Here is an 18355-nt window from a genome sequence, read left to right on the forward strand (position 1 = left end):
GTCGCCTAGAACTTAGAACTAATTAAACCTAATTAACCTAAGGACATCTCACACATCCATGCCCGAGGCAGGACTCGAACCTGCGACCGTAGCGGTCGCTCGGTTCCAGACTGCAGCGCCTAGAACCGCACGGCCACTCCGGCCGGCTGACACTTTCCACAACCTCTAGAATTTTGTCATGTAATTCTGAAACACCCTGTATCACGTTCTTCGGTCGTTTTTCTGATGACTATGTGTTTAACAGAAACAGCATAATCGCAACATTATCTGCAAATCTATTATCAACATCAGAAACGAACTGTTAATGTCTCCATCTCAAATAAATCAGTAACTGTACCTTTATTCATGCATTCCACATCCGTTATTACTTGAATACTAAAATTTACTCTCAGCAGTCCCAAATTGTTTTCTGCGCAACAAACATACCAATTACAGCAGATATTATGGTTCAACTCTGTACTCTTAGGTCGTTATTATTTTGCAACTGCCGTTGTGAAGGTTTATGACCCGCAATGCCGAGAGATAACCTGCTCAGCAACCTTTGCGTCTCTAGTAATTCTCTGCTCCCTAAATGGCCGAATGTAATCTCTGTAATCACCGAATCTCATTCTCCGCAATTGCAGTTCTCCTTGATGCAATCTTAACTTTGTATCTCAGTGTCTCATGTAATAATGCAACGTACATTCCCGACTTCTATACACCACGTGCTTTAGAATAATTGTATGATTTCGGAAATTCCTTCCTGAATTAAGTCAGTATTTCGTATAAGCAAAATGCTATTATTCTAAAAAAACTCTTTTGGAGTATGTTAATCTTATTTTGTGTCATCACTAACGTGAGAGGAACTCAGATGTTTTTTTGTTCACTATTTTCGTGATGTTTTAGATCACTGTTCCGGTTTCTGTTGCGCATTGTAACTGTCATTGGTCTATGTCTATCTTGAAATAGAATTTGTAGTTTTCATTTATTAGTTGTTTTATGCAGTTCGTCTAAGTGTCAGTTTCTTTCAGGCAGCACAACACTGCAGTAGACCAAAGTAAACTTTTTGTTGTTTATTATTGCTTTTGAATTCTTTTCAAAATTTTCCCTCAACTATCTTTTATTTTCCCTTTACGTGATTAAATGTAGGGTAATTTATAGAAAGTTTTGCTACCACTCTTTACAAAACTTCTCTTTCCTATATTCATACTTTAATTATTATCATCTGTTGATTCCACATGCTGCATTTAATATTCATATTAACATTCCATACTCATATTAACATTTTCAGCTGTTTATAAACGTCTCATCCCATTTTACTCATCCAAAAATCAAACGTGTTTAAGATTTAAAGTTTCCTTGGAGTAATAGATACAGGAAATTGTCAGTTCAGTCCTACATAAATTTAAAATATGCTCGATAATTAGACTTCATTCAATTCCAATATCATCAGGTGCTAGTGATCTTTTGTCAACACCTTAATACCTCAGTTTATTGCCCACACCTCGTCACGTCTCTCTCGTACGCCGGTTAGAGCTCTGCCATAGGAACTGGCTGAATACCCGAAGTCTGTTGATATACTATAGGTACAATTATTTTATTTGCAGTTCACCTCCAGAGAAATTTGGCGCAGTTTAACAGGTAATACTAAGTTCTCTAACGGAAAATGTTTAAGACATATGCCTCCTCAACTTTTCTCTTTTATGTACATTATTGCAAGTAATAATTTAGGCTCGCGACACGTTAGCTAGATCGTATGATAGTTCCTAGAAAAAAGGTAAAAATTTGTTGTAACACTAACGAAGTATCTATTTGTACTATGTTATGGACAGTTGCGTGAATAGTTTCCTCACCTTTATGTGTCATGGAAATTTGAACATGTATGACAAAATTACGTTTTCCTAGTGCTACGGTAGACTCCAAATCTATCAGTGGTGTGTCACGTTTAGTACAGACAGTGATCTTCCGCACTTCAAGGATCAGCGTCACTTTGAAAATGCAACTTCCTCAAGTAACGTCTGGACAGAAGTCGAGTCTGGGGGAGACTTGTAAGTGAAATCTCTATGCTTGCAGCATCTGACTCCAATATAATGGGCAATCTCTTTAAAGGTGAAACAGATGTTTATTACAGAAGCAATAGGAAAAAAATCGATGAGTGTTAGTAACTAAGATATTAATTTTAATTGCCGGCCGAAGTGACCAAGCGGTTCTAGGCGCTACAGTCTGGACCCGCGTGACCGCTACGGTCGCAGGTTCGAATCCTGACTCGGGCATGGATGTGTGTGATGTCCTTAGGTTAGTTAGGTTTAAGTAGTTCTAAGTTCTAGGGGACTTATGACCTCAGAAGTTAAGTCCCATAGTGCTCAGAGTTATTTGAACCATTAATTTTATCAATCGTTGTCGCTTACTTCATAGGGCTCTTTACCAAATAAAATTTCACCGCAATCGAACAACTCAGTAGCAGTGTACGGGCAGTTTACAGTAGACGTGTTGTCATGGACCACCGTTAAATATTATGTATGAGTCTGATGCGATTTAAAGGAGAATGGATTTACAAAATTGTGTCCTTACCAAATGTGTTCAGTTAGGGATTCGTTCCTTAAAACGAGGTCCCATTTGAGAACTCACATGTGTATATTGATCCCATCGACTGCTCAAAGTATTTCTGCCATCTCGTCTTCCTTGACGTTGCGCAGGAACTCCTCTGTTTTTTGCCTCGCGCTGAGAGCAATGAAACGTCTATAGAAAACTGCTCGTCCTCTACAGATATGAACGTTTTTATGAAATATGTTACAATGTTAGGGCACAGTTCATGGTTAAGTAACAGTCTCGCGTTAATAAACCACTACAAACTCTTCCCTACCAGGTTTAGTTTTTGTGTAGCTCTAATCTTTTTACATGCTTCTATGTGCTGTTATACTTTTGAATACGCATTCTGTCTCTAAGCGAAAATTAAATTTTCTGTTTTCCTTAATTTTCTAACAGTTCTTCTTGGTTCCATTACGAATTACACCCACAATAGCTTTCTTATTAGCACTTGTTACTCATTTCATATCTAAACAAACAAGCCCACTCTTCTGTAAAGTATCATACTTTTGTTTAGTTCCTTTGTCTAACAACTTTTACGAGTTAAGTTATTCGACATGGTTCTCTATTCTTTATCCCTTCAAACTTGCATTTAATGACTAACTTTATAGAGGATGATTTTGGTAAATGGTGACAAACTGCAGGCAACTATCTCTGAGAGGATGAGGAGCAACAAAGGTCGTGTGGATATATGGCTGGAAACGCATTTCAAGAGAGATACACCTACCTTATGGAGGAGATAAAACATCTTTGACAGTTTAAGTTTCTGTGACTGAAATTATATTAAAATAAGAGAAATCAGAGCTCGTAAGGTAAGACTTAAGCGTTCGGTGTTACCGCGTGCTGTTCGAGAATAGAGCGGTAGAAAAGTAGCTTAAAGGCGGTTCGATGAACCCTCTATCAGGAACTTAACAGTGAATTGCAGAGTAATCATGTAAATGTAGATGTACACATGAGAACATAACAGGCAACTGGGAATGTTCCGTCGGTTCTAGTGTTTTAGCTCCGTATTCAGAAGGGCAGTAATGCTGTCCATGACAACGGCGCTCTTGAACGTCGCTTGAGGGGAGCATCCGCTTCACTAATGTTGCCGACTCACTCTGGGTTGTACGTGTGTCGCATAGCACAGCTCTGAAAGACGATGGCCCGGTTTATCAACCAAAACAAACCAACATTATCTTTACACACATACATGTATATGACAATGGACGGGCGGAAGAACAAGTGTACCGGGAAAAGTATCGCAGCCGACATCAATCCCTCCATAAACAGTTTGCAATATTGTTCCATCGTTTTTGGGCCGGCCGGTGTGGCCGAACGGTTCTAGGCGCTTCAGTCTGGAACCGCGTGACCGCTACGGTCGCAGGTTCGAATCTTGCCTTGGGCGTGGATGTGTGTGATGTCCTTAGGTTAGTTAGGTTTAAGTAGTTCTACGTCCTAGAGGACTGATGACCTCAGATGTTAAGTCCCATAGTGCTCAGAGCCATTTGAACCCTATTTGTTCCATCGTTTGCATGACACACGCTCATTTACGGGAGTAGGTAACCATGAAAGGCGGTTGCGCCCCGTCTGTACACCGGCCTCGGAGGAACAAGTGTTAAACATTGTCGAATACGACCGCGGCATCCGCAAAAGGCATTTGGCTCTCCTGCATGGGGTAAGACAGACAACCGTGTGAAGCATTCTCCACAATAACTGCCACTATCCGTATCACTTGCATCGCTTACAGGACACAAGAGTATTATCTACGAAGTTACCTCCGCGGCGGGGGTTTATGCGCTGGTTCATCGCACAAACCAGAAGGGTGCTGAGCTTTCTGTCATCAATCCTATTTACAGATGAGGCTACCTTTACGAAGGCCGTATCGTCAACCTTCACAACAACCACCAATCGGCTACGGAGAATGCTCATAGTATTATGGCAGCGAACCATCAGCAACGGTTCAGCCTCAGTGTGAGGTCGTAGATTAGTGGCGACTGCCTCGTGGGACCAGTCATTCTTCCACAACACCTGCACTTCCTGCGTGTGACGCTGCCTCGCCTGCTGCGAGACGCGCCTTTGATGTTTCGAAGGGTAATATGGCTACTACATGATGCTGATTCAACTCATTTCCGTGCGAAGGCAGCTCGACAGCATCTACCTCGGCCGATACATCGGACGATGTGGTCCAATCGCACGCCCCGCTCAGTCGCCGGATCTCAGCCTTTTAGATTTCTACCTGCGGAGGCACTTGAAAGAGTGTGTACGGGGACCATCCCGGACGGGCGAACTCTGGAACGCTTTCATGCTGCACGTGACGCCGTTTACTTGCAGGATGACTCATTTTATCGTGTGTGTCAGTCGCTGTTTCGTCGGTGTAGTGCATGCTTCAAGGCCCCGTGGAAGCTACTTCGAAAACCTTGTCTAACGGTGGTCGATCACAGCATGTCGTGCACTTCACTTTGATATACAATCATAATGAATTAATAAATATACTGTAGTACAGACACGGTGCATTTCCGGCCATACGTCCATATGACCTATTTGCTCATCTTTTCACAAATCGTAGTCTGGCCCCATTTAGAAAAATAAGCCAGTAAGAGCCTCCTATATTGCCTTCATAGCTTTGTTCTTCATTTTTAGATCTACTACGTCTACACAGATACTCCGCAATCCACCTTACGGCGCGTGGCTGAGAGTTCCCGTACCACCATTAGTCGTTCCCTTTCCAGTTCCACCCTTAAGTAGAAGGGGGCAGGAACGACTGCCTATATGCGTCCGTATGAGCCCTAATTTCTGGTATCTTACCTTCGTACTCCTTACTCGTAATTTATGTTTGAGGCAACAGAATCGCTCTGCAGTTAGCCTCAAATGTCGATTCTCTAAATTTTTTCACTAGTGTACCTCGAAAGGAACATCGCCTTCCCTCCAGAGATTTTCGTTTGAGTTCCCCAAGCATCTCTGTAACACTTGCTGGTCGTTTGAATCCACCAGTAACAAATGTAGCAGCCCGCCTCTGAATTGTTTCGATGTCTTTCTTTAAACCGACGTGATACGTTTCCCAAACGCTCGAGCAGTACTCACGAATAGGTTTCATTAACGTCCTATATTTGGTCTCCTTCATAGATGAGCCAACTTTCTTAGAATTCTCCAAATAAACGGAAGTCGACCATTCGCCTTTTCTACCACCGTCCTCACATGCCCATTCCATTTCATATCGCTTTGAAAAGCTACTGCCAGATATTTAAACGCCTTGACTGTATCAAGAAGGACACTACTAATGCTATATCCGAACATTATTGGTTTGTTTTTCCTACTTATCCCCATTAACTTACATTTTGCTACATTTAAAACTAGCAGCCATTCATCACACCAATTAGAAATTTTGTGTAAGTCGTCCTGTATCGTCCTACCCCACACCACAGCGTCATCAACAAATAACCGCAGATTGGTGCCCTACCTGTCTGCCAAATCATTTACATTTATAAAGAATAATAGCGGTTCTACCACACGTCCATGGGGCACTCCTGACGATACCCTTGTCTGTGAACACTCGCCGCCAAGGACAACCTAGTGGATTCTATAACTTAAGTAGTGTCTGAGCCACTCACATGTCTGAGAACCTGTTCGATACGCTCGTATCTTCTTTAACAGCCTGTAATGGGGTACCGTGTCAAACGCTTTCCGGAAATCTAGAAATGTGGAATCTGCCTTTTGCCCTTCATCCATAGCTAGCAGTATGTCATACGAGAAAAGGGCAAGCTGAGTTTCGCACGAGCGATGCTTTCTAAAACCATGTTGACTCGTGGATATAAGCTTTTCGGTCTTAAGAAAATGTTAGAGGTATTGGTCTATCATTTTGCGGGTCCGTTCTTTTGCCCTTCTTATACACAGGTGACCCCTATCCTTCCTTCCAGTCACTTGAGACTTTGCGTTGGGCATGAGATTCGCGATAGTGTCGTCGTAACTGCCGTCTGCGTCATGTCTGTTGTGCAGCGAGCTACGTTAATTTAAGTATCAACTGTATTTTTATTATTTGTCACTTCTTCTGTGTGTTTTTGCTTTTAGGAAGCTTTAATTGTCGAGTGCTAGTAATAGTGTTCCATAGATTTCGTGTTTGTTTTGAATACAGTCAGAGAGAGTCCCTTTAGTCAGCCATAGTACCAGTAGTGCTAGTGTTTGTTTTCAATACAGTACAGAGACAGGTAGTGCTATTTTCATTGTTTCCTACAAGAAGCGTCTAGCAACCACAATTTAGTCAACAATCAGCCGCCTTTAGTGAATTAGCAGTCTAGTTAAAAGATGATTAACTCTCTACAGTAAATTGATTTCTTAGGATGGATAGGATGTGTGACTGCTGTGTACGGACGCAGGAGGACCTGGACACTGTTCGCGAACAGCTGAACGTGTTGACAGCCGCGGTCAGCCGTCTTCAGGCTGCTGCCTCGGAGTGTAGCGGCAGTGGGGACTCTGGTGCGTCGCATGGTACACCCCAGGTGTTACATGCTTCACCCACTGTCCCTGCTGTCGAGACATCTTCGCGGGTACCGGGCGCGGTTGGGCCACCCTCTCCCCAAGGGGAGTGGCGGGTTCAGCGGCGTTCGCGGCGCACGAGGCGGAGGGTCAATGTGGAGGCATGCCGTGTGGCATCGCCCGCTCTGCCTGTGAGTGGACATGTGGCTGCTCCTTCAGCAAGGTCCGAGCAGGCACACGGGGGGAAGGGTTTATTAGTTATTGGGAGCTCCAACGTTAGGCGGGTGATGGAGCCACAGGTAAATAGCGGAAAGGTCGGGGAAGAAGGCTAGTGTTCACTCTGTCTGCTTGCCGGGGGGTCTCATCCGAGATATGGAGGAGGCCCTTCCGGCGGCGATAGAGAGCACTGGGTGCACCCGACTGCAAATTGTTGCTCATGTCGGCACCAATGATTCCTGCCGTCTAGGTTCAAAGGTCATCCTCAGTTCGTACAGGCGGTTGGCGGAATTGGTGAAGGCGGAAAGCGTCATTCGCGGGGTGGAATCAGAGCTAACTATTTGTAGTATCGTTCCCAGAACTGATCGCGGTCTTCTGGTTTGGAGCCGAGTAGAAGGCTTAAACCAGAGGCTCAGACGATTCTGCGGAGATCTGGGGTGCAAATTTCTCGACCTCCGCTATCGGGTGGAGAAATCTAGGGTCCCCCTGAATAGGTCAGGCGTGCACTACACGCCGGAAGCGGCTACAAGGGTAGCAGAGTACGTGTGGAGTGCACATGTAGGTTTTTTAGGTTAGAGAATTCCCTCCCTAGGCCCGATAAGACGCCTCCTGAGACGCGGCAAGGTTGGAGTAGGCAAAATGCAACAGGGAACAATATTAATGTGCTAATAGTAAACTGCAGGACCGTCTATAGAAAGGTCCCAGAACTGCTCTCATTAATAAACGGTCACAATGCCCACATGGTACTAGGAACAGAAAGTTGGCCGAAACCAGATGTAAACAGTAACGAAATTCTAAACTCAGATTGGAATGTATACTGCAGAGACAGGCTGGACAGCGAAGGGGGAGGCGTGTTTATAGCGATAACAAGTGCAATAGTATCTAAGGAAATTGACAGAGATCTGAAATGTGAAATAATTTGGGTGAAGGTCACGGTTAAAGCAGGCTCAGACATGGTAATTGGATGTCTCTATAGGTTCCCTGGCTCAGCAGCTGTTGTGGCTGAGCACCTGAAGGATAATTTGGAAAATATTTCGAGTAGATTTCCCCACCATGTTATAGTTCTGGGTGGAGATTTTAATTTGCCGGATATAAACTGGGAGATTAAAACGTTCATAACGGGTGGCAGAGACAAAGAATCCAGCGAAATTTTTGTAACTCCATTATCTGAAAACTGCCTTGAGCAGTTAAACTGGGAACCGACTCTTGGCGATGACATATTAGACCTTCTGGTGACAAACAGACCCGAACTATTTGAAACAGTTAACGCAGAACAGGAATCAGCGATCATAAAGCGGTTACTGCATCGATGATTTCAGCCGTAAATAGAAATATTTAAAAAAAGTAGGAAGATTTTTCTGTTTAGCAAAAGTGACAAAAAGCAGATTACAGAGTACCTGACGGCTCAACACAGAAGTTTTGTCTCAAGTACAGATAGTGTTGAGGATCAGTGGACAAAGTTCAAAACCATCGTACAATATGCGTTAGATGAGTATGTGCCAAGCAAGATCGTAAGAGATGGAAAAGAGCTACCGTGGTACAACAACCGAGTTAGAAAACTGCTGCGGAAGCAAAGGGAACTTCACAGCAAACATGAACATAGCCAAAGCCTTGCAGACAAACAAAAATTACGTGAAGCGAAATGTAGTGTGAGGAGGGCTATGCGAGAAGCGTTCAGTGAATTCGAAAGTAAAGTTTTATGTACTGACTTGGCAGAAAATCCTAAGAAATTTGGGTCTTATGTCAAAGCGGTAGGTGGATCAAAACAAAATGTCCAGACACTCTGTGACCAAAATGGTACTGAAACAGAGGATGACAGACTAAAGGCCGAAATACTAAATGTCTTTTCCAAAGCTGTTTCACAGAGGAAGACTGCACTTCAGTTCCTTCTCTATGTTGTCGCACAGATGACAAAATGGTGGATATCGAAATAGACGACAGAGGGATAGAGAACAATTAAAATCGCTCAAAAGAGGAAAGGCCGCTGGACCTGATGGGATACCAGTTCGATTTTACACAGAGTACGTGAAGGAACTGGCCCCCCTTCTTGCAGCGGTGTACCGTAGGTCTCTAGAAGAGCGTAGCGTTCCAAAGGATTGGAAAAGGGCGCAGGTCATCCCCGTTTTCAAGAAGGGACGTCGAACAGATGTGCAGAACTAATGACCTATATCTCTAACGTCGATCAGTTGTACAATTTTGGAACACGTATTATGTTCGAGTATAATGACTTTTCTGGAGACTAGAAATCTACTCTGTAGGAATCAGCATGGGTTTCGAAAAAGACGGTCATGTGAAACCCAGCTCGCGCTATTCGTCCACGAGACTCAGAGGGCCATAGACACGGGTTCCCAGGTAGATTCCGTGTTTCTTGACTTCCGCAAGGCGTTCGATACAGTTCCCCATAGTCGTTTAATGAACAAACAGCATATGGACTATCAGACCAATTCTGTGATTGGATTGAAGAGTTTGTAGATAACAGAACACAGCATGTTATTCTCAATGGAGAGAAGTCTTCCGAAGTAAGAGTAATTTCAGGAGTGCAGCAGGGGAGTGTCATAGGGCCGTTTCTATTCACAATATACATAAATGACCTTGTGGGTGACATCGGATGTTCACTGAGGCTTTTTGCAGATGATGTTGTGGTTTATCGAGAGGTTGTAACAATGGAAAATTGTACTGAAATGCAGGAGGATCTGCAGCGAATTGACGCATGGTGCAGGGAATGGCAATTGAATCTCAATGTAGACAAGTGTAATGTGCTGCGAATACATAGAAAGATAGATCCCTTATCATTTAGCTACAAAATAGCAGGTCAGCAACTGGAAGCAGTTAATTCTATAAATTATCTGGGAGTACGCATTAGGAGTGATTTAAAATGCAATGATCATATAAAGTTGATCGTCGGTAAAGCAGATGCCAGAGTGAGATTCATTGGAAGAATCCTAAGGAAATGCATTCCGAAAACAGAGGAAGTAGGTTGCAGTACGCTTATTCGCCCACTGCTTGAATACTGCTCGGTAGTGTGGGATCCGTACCAGATAGGGTTGATAGATCAGATAGGGAAGATCCAACGGAGAGCAGGGCGCTTCATTGCAGGATCATTTAGTAATCGCGAAAGCGTTACGGAGATGATAAATTCCAGTGGAAGACTCTGCAGGAGAGACGCTCAGTAGCTCGGTACGGGCTTTTGTTAAAGTTTCGAGAACATACCTTCACCGAAGAGTCAAGCAGTATATTGCTCCCTCCTACGTATATCTCGCGAGGAGACCATGAGGATAAAATCAGAGAAATTAGAGCCCACACAGAAGCATACCGACAATCCTTCTTTCCACGAACAATACGAGAGTGGAATAGAAGGGAGAACCGATAGAGGTACTCAAGGCTCCCTCCGCCACACACCGTCAGGTGGCTTGCTGAGTATGGATGTAGATGAAGATGTAGATGTAGATAGATGTAAGCTACGTAAGGGGCCAATGCTGTACAGGACGTTTTAAAACCCTAATTGGGATCCATCCGGACCTGGTGATTTGTTTTCAACTCCTTCAGTCGTTCCTCTACGCTATGGATGCTTATTAATATGTCGTCCATACGACAGAGTGTTCGATGGTCAAACGACGGTATGTTTGTTCAGTTCTCTTGCGAGAATGATTTCATGAATGTGAAATTTAAAACTTCGGCTTTTGTTTTTGCTGTCTTCAACTGCAACACCAGACTAGCCTACAAGTGACTGGATGGAAACCTTAGATCCCCTTAGTGATTTTACATAGGACCATAATTTTATCGGGTTCTCTGCCAGATCTTTTGGTAAGGTATGACGGTGGTAGTAGTTACATGTTTCGAGCGTAGATCTTTTCACAGACGCACGAATCACTAATAATCTTTGCTTGTCGTCATTTGCGCTTTCTCTTTTGAACTGAGAGTGCACCAGCCTCGGCATTCTCAGCATTTTCCAAATCTCTTTACTACACTGAAGCGCCAAATAAACTGATATAGGCATGCTTATTCAAATATAGAGATATGTAAACAGGCAGAATACGCCGACGCCTATACAAGAGTCTTGGCGCAGTTGTTAGATCAGTTACTGCTGCCACAATGGCAGGTTATCAAGATTTAAGTGAGTTTGAACGTTGTGTTACAGTCGGCGTTCGAGTGATGGGACACAGCATTTCCGAGTTAGCGATGAATTGGGGAGTGTACCGTGAATATCAGGAATCCGACGAAACATCAACTCTCCGACATCGCTGAGCCGAAGAAAGATCCTGCAAGAACGGGACCAACGACGACTGAAGAGAATCGTTCAGGGTGACAGAAGAGCAAGGCTTCCGCAGATTGCTGCAGATTTCAATGCTGGGCCATCAACAAGTGTCCGTGCGAAGAATTCAACGAACTATCATCGATATGGGCTTTCGGAGCCGAAGGACCACTCGTGTATCCCTGATGACTGCACGACACAAAGCTTTACGCCACGCCAGGGCCCGTCAACACTGACATTGGAATGTTGATGACTGGAAACATGTTGCATGGTCGGATGAGTCTCGTTTCAAATTGTATAGAGCGGATGTATGTGTACGGATATAGAGACAACATCACGAATCCATGAACCCTGCATGTCAGCAGGATTGGATTGTTTTTGGGGAAGGAGACCAGACAGCGAGGTCATCGGTCTCATCCGATTAGGGAAGGACGGGGAAGGAAGTCGGCCGTGCCCTTTCAAAGGAACCATCCCGGCATTTGCCTGGAGCGATTTAGGGAAATCACGGAAAACCTAAATCAGGATGGCCGGACGCGGGATTGAACCGTCGTCCTCCCGAATGCGAGTCCAGTGTTTAACCACTGCGCCACCTCGCTCGATGTCAGCAGGGGACTGTTCAAACTGGTGGAGGCTCTGTAATGGTGTGAGACGTGTGCAGTTGGCGTGATATGGGACTCCTAATATGCCTAGATGCGACTCTGACAGGTGACACGTACATAAGCATCTTTTCTGATCACCTGCATCCATTCATGTTCATTGTGCATTCCGAAGGACTTGAGCAATTCCAGCAGGACTATGCGACATCCCACACGTCCAGAATTGCTGCAGAGTGACGCCAGGAACGCTCTTCTTACTTTAAACAGTTCGGCTGGCCACCGAACTATGAACGTTATTAAGCATATCTGGGATGCCTTGCAACGTGCTGTTCAGAAGAGATCTCCACCCTGCAGGATACATGGTGTCAATTCCTTCCAACACTACTTCAGATATTATTCGAGTCCATTCTACGTCGTTTTGCGGTACTTCTGCGTGCTCGCGGCGGCTCTACACAATATTAGGCAGGTGTACCAGTTTCTCTGGCTCTTCAGTGTAAATCATGGTCTGTCTTTTCGATCCTTAATCTACTTACTAGGCACATAATTCTCCAGACCATGATTTAAAATCTGCTTAGACTCTGTGCATAATTTCTCTACGTCCATTTTACTGGAACTAAGTGATGTCAGTTCACGGCCTAAGTGAGATGCTGACAACTGGTTATGTGCTCTTTCTAGCAGAAATACTCTCCTAGCCTTCTTAACTGACTTATTAACTTTCGTAACCCTAGTTGCTATAATGACACCATGATCGCTAGTTCCCGTTTCTATACCGACGTCGTCGATAAGATCCGGCCTATTTGTAGCTACGAGGTCTAAGATATTGTCATTGAGTGTGGGCTGCCGAGCTAATTACTCTCGACAGTTTTCAGAAAACGTATTCAGAAGTAAATCGCATGACTGTCTTTCTTTAGCCCCGCAATGCATCCATAGACATTCCAGTCTATACTCGGTAGGTTAAAGTCGCCTCCAACTAGTAATGCATGATCTGGTTATTTATGTGATACTGACCATAGACTTTTCTGAACGACTCTAGAATTATCACAGCAGAATGGGGTGGCCGCTAAAAATATCCAACAATTATCTGTGTTCAACATAGACCTGTTATACTCAACCAGATAACTTCACTGTCACACTGAACTTCGACCTCAATTGAGTAAATATTTTGTCAAATGCAATTAACATTCCTCCTCCTATGGCCTCTAATCTGTATCTCCAATATACGTTTCATGGCTCGCTAAATATCTCAGAGCTTTCCACTTCGGGCTTCAGCCAGCTCTCAGTCCCGAGAATAATTTGAGCTCTAGGATTTTCCTGGAGGGCAGTAAATTCTGGAACATTTTTTTACGAATACTTCGATAGTTCACTGATAAAATTTTGACCGTCGAAGGGTCTTTCCTTTGAACGCGGTCTGACCTCCCTTGCTCCGTATCGACTGGTGAGTATTCATCAGAGTACCCTAAACTGCCGCCCAGCCTAAGAAACCTTCATGGGCACCCCACATGTTCTCTGCTACCCGAGTAGCTGCTTCCTTTATGTAGTGCACCCCTGCCTTATCAAAGGGAATGCTACAAGTCCCCAACCGATAGTGCGGGTCTAGAAATCTGCTGCCAAGGCTGTCACAGAGTCAAAGAATCCTTTGGTTGAGACCCTCCACTGGTCTCCAAACCACAGAACCTCGATAAACTCTGGGAATAATGTTGCAGATTGTGAGCTGTGCTTCCGCGTGAGGCCAGTAACCTTCACAACTTCCGCCCGCCGCCTGTATGAACTGAGGATGGCCTCAGAACCCATGTGACAGGCGTCGTTGGTGCCGACGTGAGCAACAACTTGCAGGTCCTTCGCCCCACACGCTCAATAGCCGCAGGCGAGGCCGCCTCCGCATCTCGGATGAGGACTCCAGCAGACATACTGATTGTACACTGACTTTCTTTCCAGCCATGAACTCTATCTGCCTAAGGGGCTCCATAACGCGCCTAACGTTGGAGTTCCCGACAAGTAGTGAACCCCTTCCCCTGTGTGCCTGCTCGGACCCTGCTGAAGGAGTGGCCACCTGTCCACTCACAGGGTGAACGGGCGAGACCAGACAACCAGTCACACATCGGCTCTTCGCCTCGAGCGACACTAACACCTTATCATCCGCCACTCACTCTGCTGTGAGGGTTGATCCACTGCATCGGGTACACTAAGATATGCCTCGGTAACAGAGCCCATGGGCGAAACAAACGACATCTGTGGTGTCCCACGCGACACGCCACATTCTCCGCCACCGCTACCCCCTGGGGCAACGTTCAGCTGTTCGCGAAATGCGGCCAGCTCCTTCTGCGTCCACACATAGCATGCACACATCCTAACCATCCTAGCAAGACTAACTGAAGGAGTAAAGTGTAAAAGCAGACAGAACCCTAGAAGTGCGACTTGCTGCTCTCCTGATGTGTCACCAACGGACGCTGATGTCTCAATGAGCTATGTACCTGGCTTTTTCATAAGAAATGAAAACTGCGCTAGAACTGCCCGAATTTACACTTAGAAAATGCGAGATTACCCCTCTTAAACGGAAACACGCGCCAAATTTAGTAAATATGCTACGAGGAAAAGACAGGAAAACATAAACACTTAGCTTGCCACTCTGTAGATCTCTGTCAGCCGAGAGTTTGAGCCTCACTGACTGCCTTACTTAACGAAGGGACGCTTGTCTTCCAAACAAAATAAATGAGCAGCCACTGCGCTACAGACTGAATGATTTTACTCTTACAAAAACGTGAGATTAAACCTCCTGAACAGAAAAACACATAGGAAATTTAATAACTACACTACGAGAAAAAGACAGGAAAAAGTAAACACTTAACTTGAAGCTCTGTAGATCTGTATCAGCTGAGAGCTGGAGCCGCACCCTAAATTCCCTTCAGTCTTTTGCTTGGTCTGAGATAGTCACAGAAAACTGCAAACTAATACTGTTCACTTTCATCTCCTTATGTTAACATGTCCTTCAAAATTTTAAGCTTTAGTCTTACAGTACAACAAGCTGTCACACTGATTAAGGCGCTGGATTTCCTTTCACGAGCACTGCTCTTATCGAATCAACTATCTAGGCACGACTCAGCACATTTATCCATCTTTCCAAAGTCCACAGAAATCCTTTTGCATATGACGCTCTGCTAACACTTCTAGTGGAAAGGGTATAACGGGCAAATGGCTTAACAACAACCTGGGGGTGGTTTCCAGAATTAATCTGCCAGTCTGCGGTGGAGCACGAGCTGCTGAGTGACTTCAGGCGAAATTAGAGCTGACTGCATATGAAACCTCAATCTTTGTTTTTCGCGGTCAATAACCTTATCGACACAGTTACCCTGCCATTTGACTTCCATTGCTTGATAATGGCCTCCGGTAGATTTCTCCACGCAGTACGGCCTTTAGCAATACCTAGGCATGTTGCTCCTGAATTTTTTTAATGTCAGCTACCCTTCTTCAACAAAACTGTCGTCTTCATCTTTTCTCATCTCTCTGAACCCAGAAAAGAGCAGACTTGGTCTATCTGCCATTCATACACCTCCTTACACACCACCTGATCAAAAGTATTCGGACACCTATTAGTGGATATTAATATGAGGTGTATTCACCCTTCGCCATAATGATTCCTTGAACTCTGCTGGAGACACTTTCAGTGAGGTTTATGAATGTCTGTGGACTAATGGTAGTCAGTTATTCCTCAACATCCGAAATCAGGACAGGTAGTGACGTTGGACGCTGGAGTGTAGAGCGATGTCAGTATTCTAGCTCATCCCAAAGCTCTTCAACTGGGTTCACTTCGGGAATCCCTGCAGGCCAGACTACTTCAGGACTGTTACTGTCCACTCGTCGTCTGTGCGCAGACGGAATACTGTAAAAGTTGTTCATATCCTCCTGAATGTATCGTTTTCTTAATAGCAATAGGTGGACCACATATTAACCACGAGAAATAAAGCATTTGTTTGTTTTCCTGTCTCTCCTCGCAATTCACTACTGCGTGTCTCCATTGCTCGCTGAGAAATCATGATTTCTTAAGTGATATTCAGATAAAAATTGATTTCTCATTGCCATACATCAAAACTGGTGTTACCAATTAGTTGTAAACTTTTCTTTGCAGACATATCGAAGATCTTGTTTTGAGAAATCTATTTCTTATACCAAAAGCAATCCAGCCCATATTTTCCCTCTTGATTATTTATATTTCTGCCTGTCCGGTCGGTCTGCATCTGTCCTGAACTGCTGGCCGCGGTGGCCGTGCGGTTCTGGCTCTACAGTCCGGAACCGCGGGACTGCTACGGTCGCAGGTTCGAATCCCGCCTCGGGAATGGGTGTGTGTGATGTCCTTAGGTTAGTTAGGTTTAAGTAGTTCTAAGTTCTAGGGGACTTATGACCTAAGATGTTGAGTCCCATAGCGCTCAGAGCCATTTGAACCATTTTTTTGTCCTGAACTCTGTACTTCATTAACAGAGTGTTAATTTGTTTTATTACCTTATCAAAATTGGTGACTACGAAACAGACGACGTAAATGAATTTTGCTACATGAACGTTAAATAACACAAAATAGACTAAGGAAGGGGGACATAAAAAGCAGACTAACACAGGCAAAGAGGGAATTTGGAGATAAAACAAGCCTCCAATGACAAACATTGACCTAATTTGAGGAGGACATTTATGAGAGTCTACGTATGGAGCACAGTGTTGTGCGGAAGTGACTTATGGGCTGTGGGAAACCGAAAAAGAAGACAACCAAATCGTTTGACAAGTGTTGCTGCAAAAGACTATTGTAAATTAGGTAGACTCACAAGATAAGAAATAAAGAGGTTCTCCGCAGAATCGTAGGATGAAGGAATATTTGGAAAACACTGATAAGAAAAAGTGACAGGACAATAGTACACGTGTTAAAACGTTAGGAAATAACGTGCATGGCATTAGAGTTAACTGTAGAGGGTAAAAGCTGTATGGGAAGAGAGAGGCTGGAATATATCCAACATATAACAGAGTACGTTGGAGCTACTCTGCAATGAAGATGTTTGCACGCAAGACGAAGTCGTGACAGGTGGCGACAAACCAGCCAGACATTTGGTCAAACAAAACAAAAAAAAATCGATGTGTGTATTTTATATAATTTTAGTTTCACTGCAGTTGATTTTCATGCATATTTTTAAACTTGCCTTATGAATTTCTTCCACTCGCAGTTGAAGTACATCTGCACTAGAAATCAGTGAAGAGCATTTCTGAGGGTTGTTTCACAGATCTCATTTTAAGCCATTGCTGCTTCACTGATTTCATTCCCTTTACCTCCATTCGTTACATGTCCGTGAAATGAATTCAAGTGAGTGAGTCATGAATTGAAGATACAGGTTTTAAGACTGACCGTCCACTTTTTGCGTTCTATTATGAAATAGTTCGCATTCGTATTTTAAACTACAGTTTTAGTTTAATCAGACTTTTTTATAGCGCCTTTCATAGATGCTCTCTCGTATAGTTCTTTAACAAACAAGGCAAGTATTCCAGCTCAAACGACTAAAAATGATTTTAAAATACGGAGTGCAAATTTGGAGTTTAAATTAAGTGATTAAAACACCACGGAATGGAAGTATATGCACACTTGACAAGGACAACATATCGACATGCCATATAACAAGCCGTGTATCTTTTCTACAATACTCCAGTATCAGAAGCAAGAGTGGTCACATCACCCAGATCGTTGACAAGAGCTGTTGCATTCCGCTGTGCTTTAAGCACTTCATTGAAATTCCGTATTTGAACAGCGTTAGCGAATATTGGAAGAATGTATTACAGAACAAAAGCTTCTATTTTGTGAAATATGATTCTGTAAGTATTCCACGTGTTAACATATTTTGGTTCCAGGAGTTGTTTAATTGTTTGGCAAATAACATATCATTTTCAAGTGGTATGCAATATTGTTTCTTCAAATAGTTGTGCTTCAGCAGTATTTAGGATTTTTAATATTCAAACATCGATTGTACACAAATTGTGTTCCAGGTAAATGATTTTGTTGGGTACTAGAGCGGTAACATAATCATATTTTAAAATCATTATAATACGGGTCCAGCCTCTCCAGCTGAGGAACTTCCCTTGTAAGATGTGTATTCTGAGATAGTTTAGAATAAATATAACGAAATTGTGAGATACAAAGGGTTCTCTTCCCTGCAACATGCGTAGAGCTCTGCTTCATGTGGTGCTCAATGACCATAGTAAACGGGTAGAAGTAATTAAGGAAATTGTATTGAAAATAAAAATTTGT

Source organism: Schistocerca serialis, chromosome 3 (genome assembly GCF_023864345.2).
Source record: "Schistocerca serialis cubense isolate TAMUIC-IGC-003099 chromosome 3, iqSchSeri2.2, whole genome shotgun sequence".
NCBI classification, from domain to species: Eukaryota; Metazoa; Arthropoda; class Insecta; order Orthoptera; family Acrididae; genus Schistocerca; species Schistocerca serialis.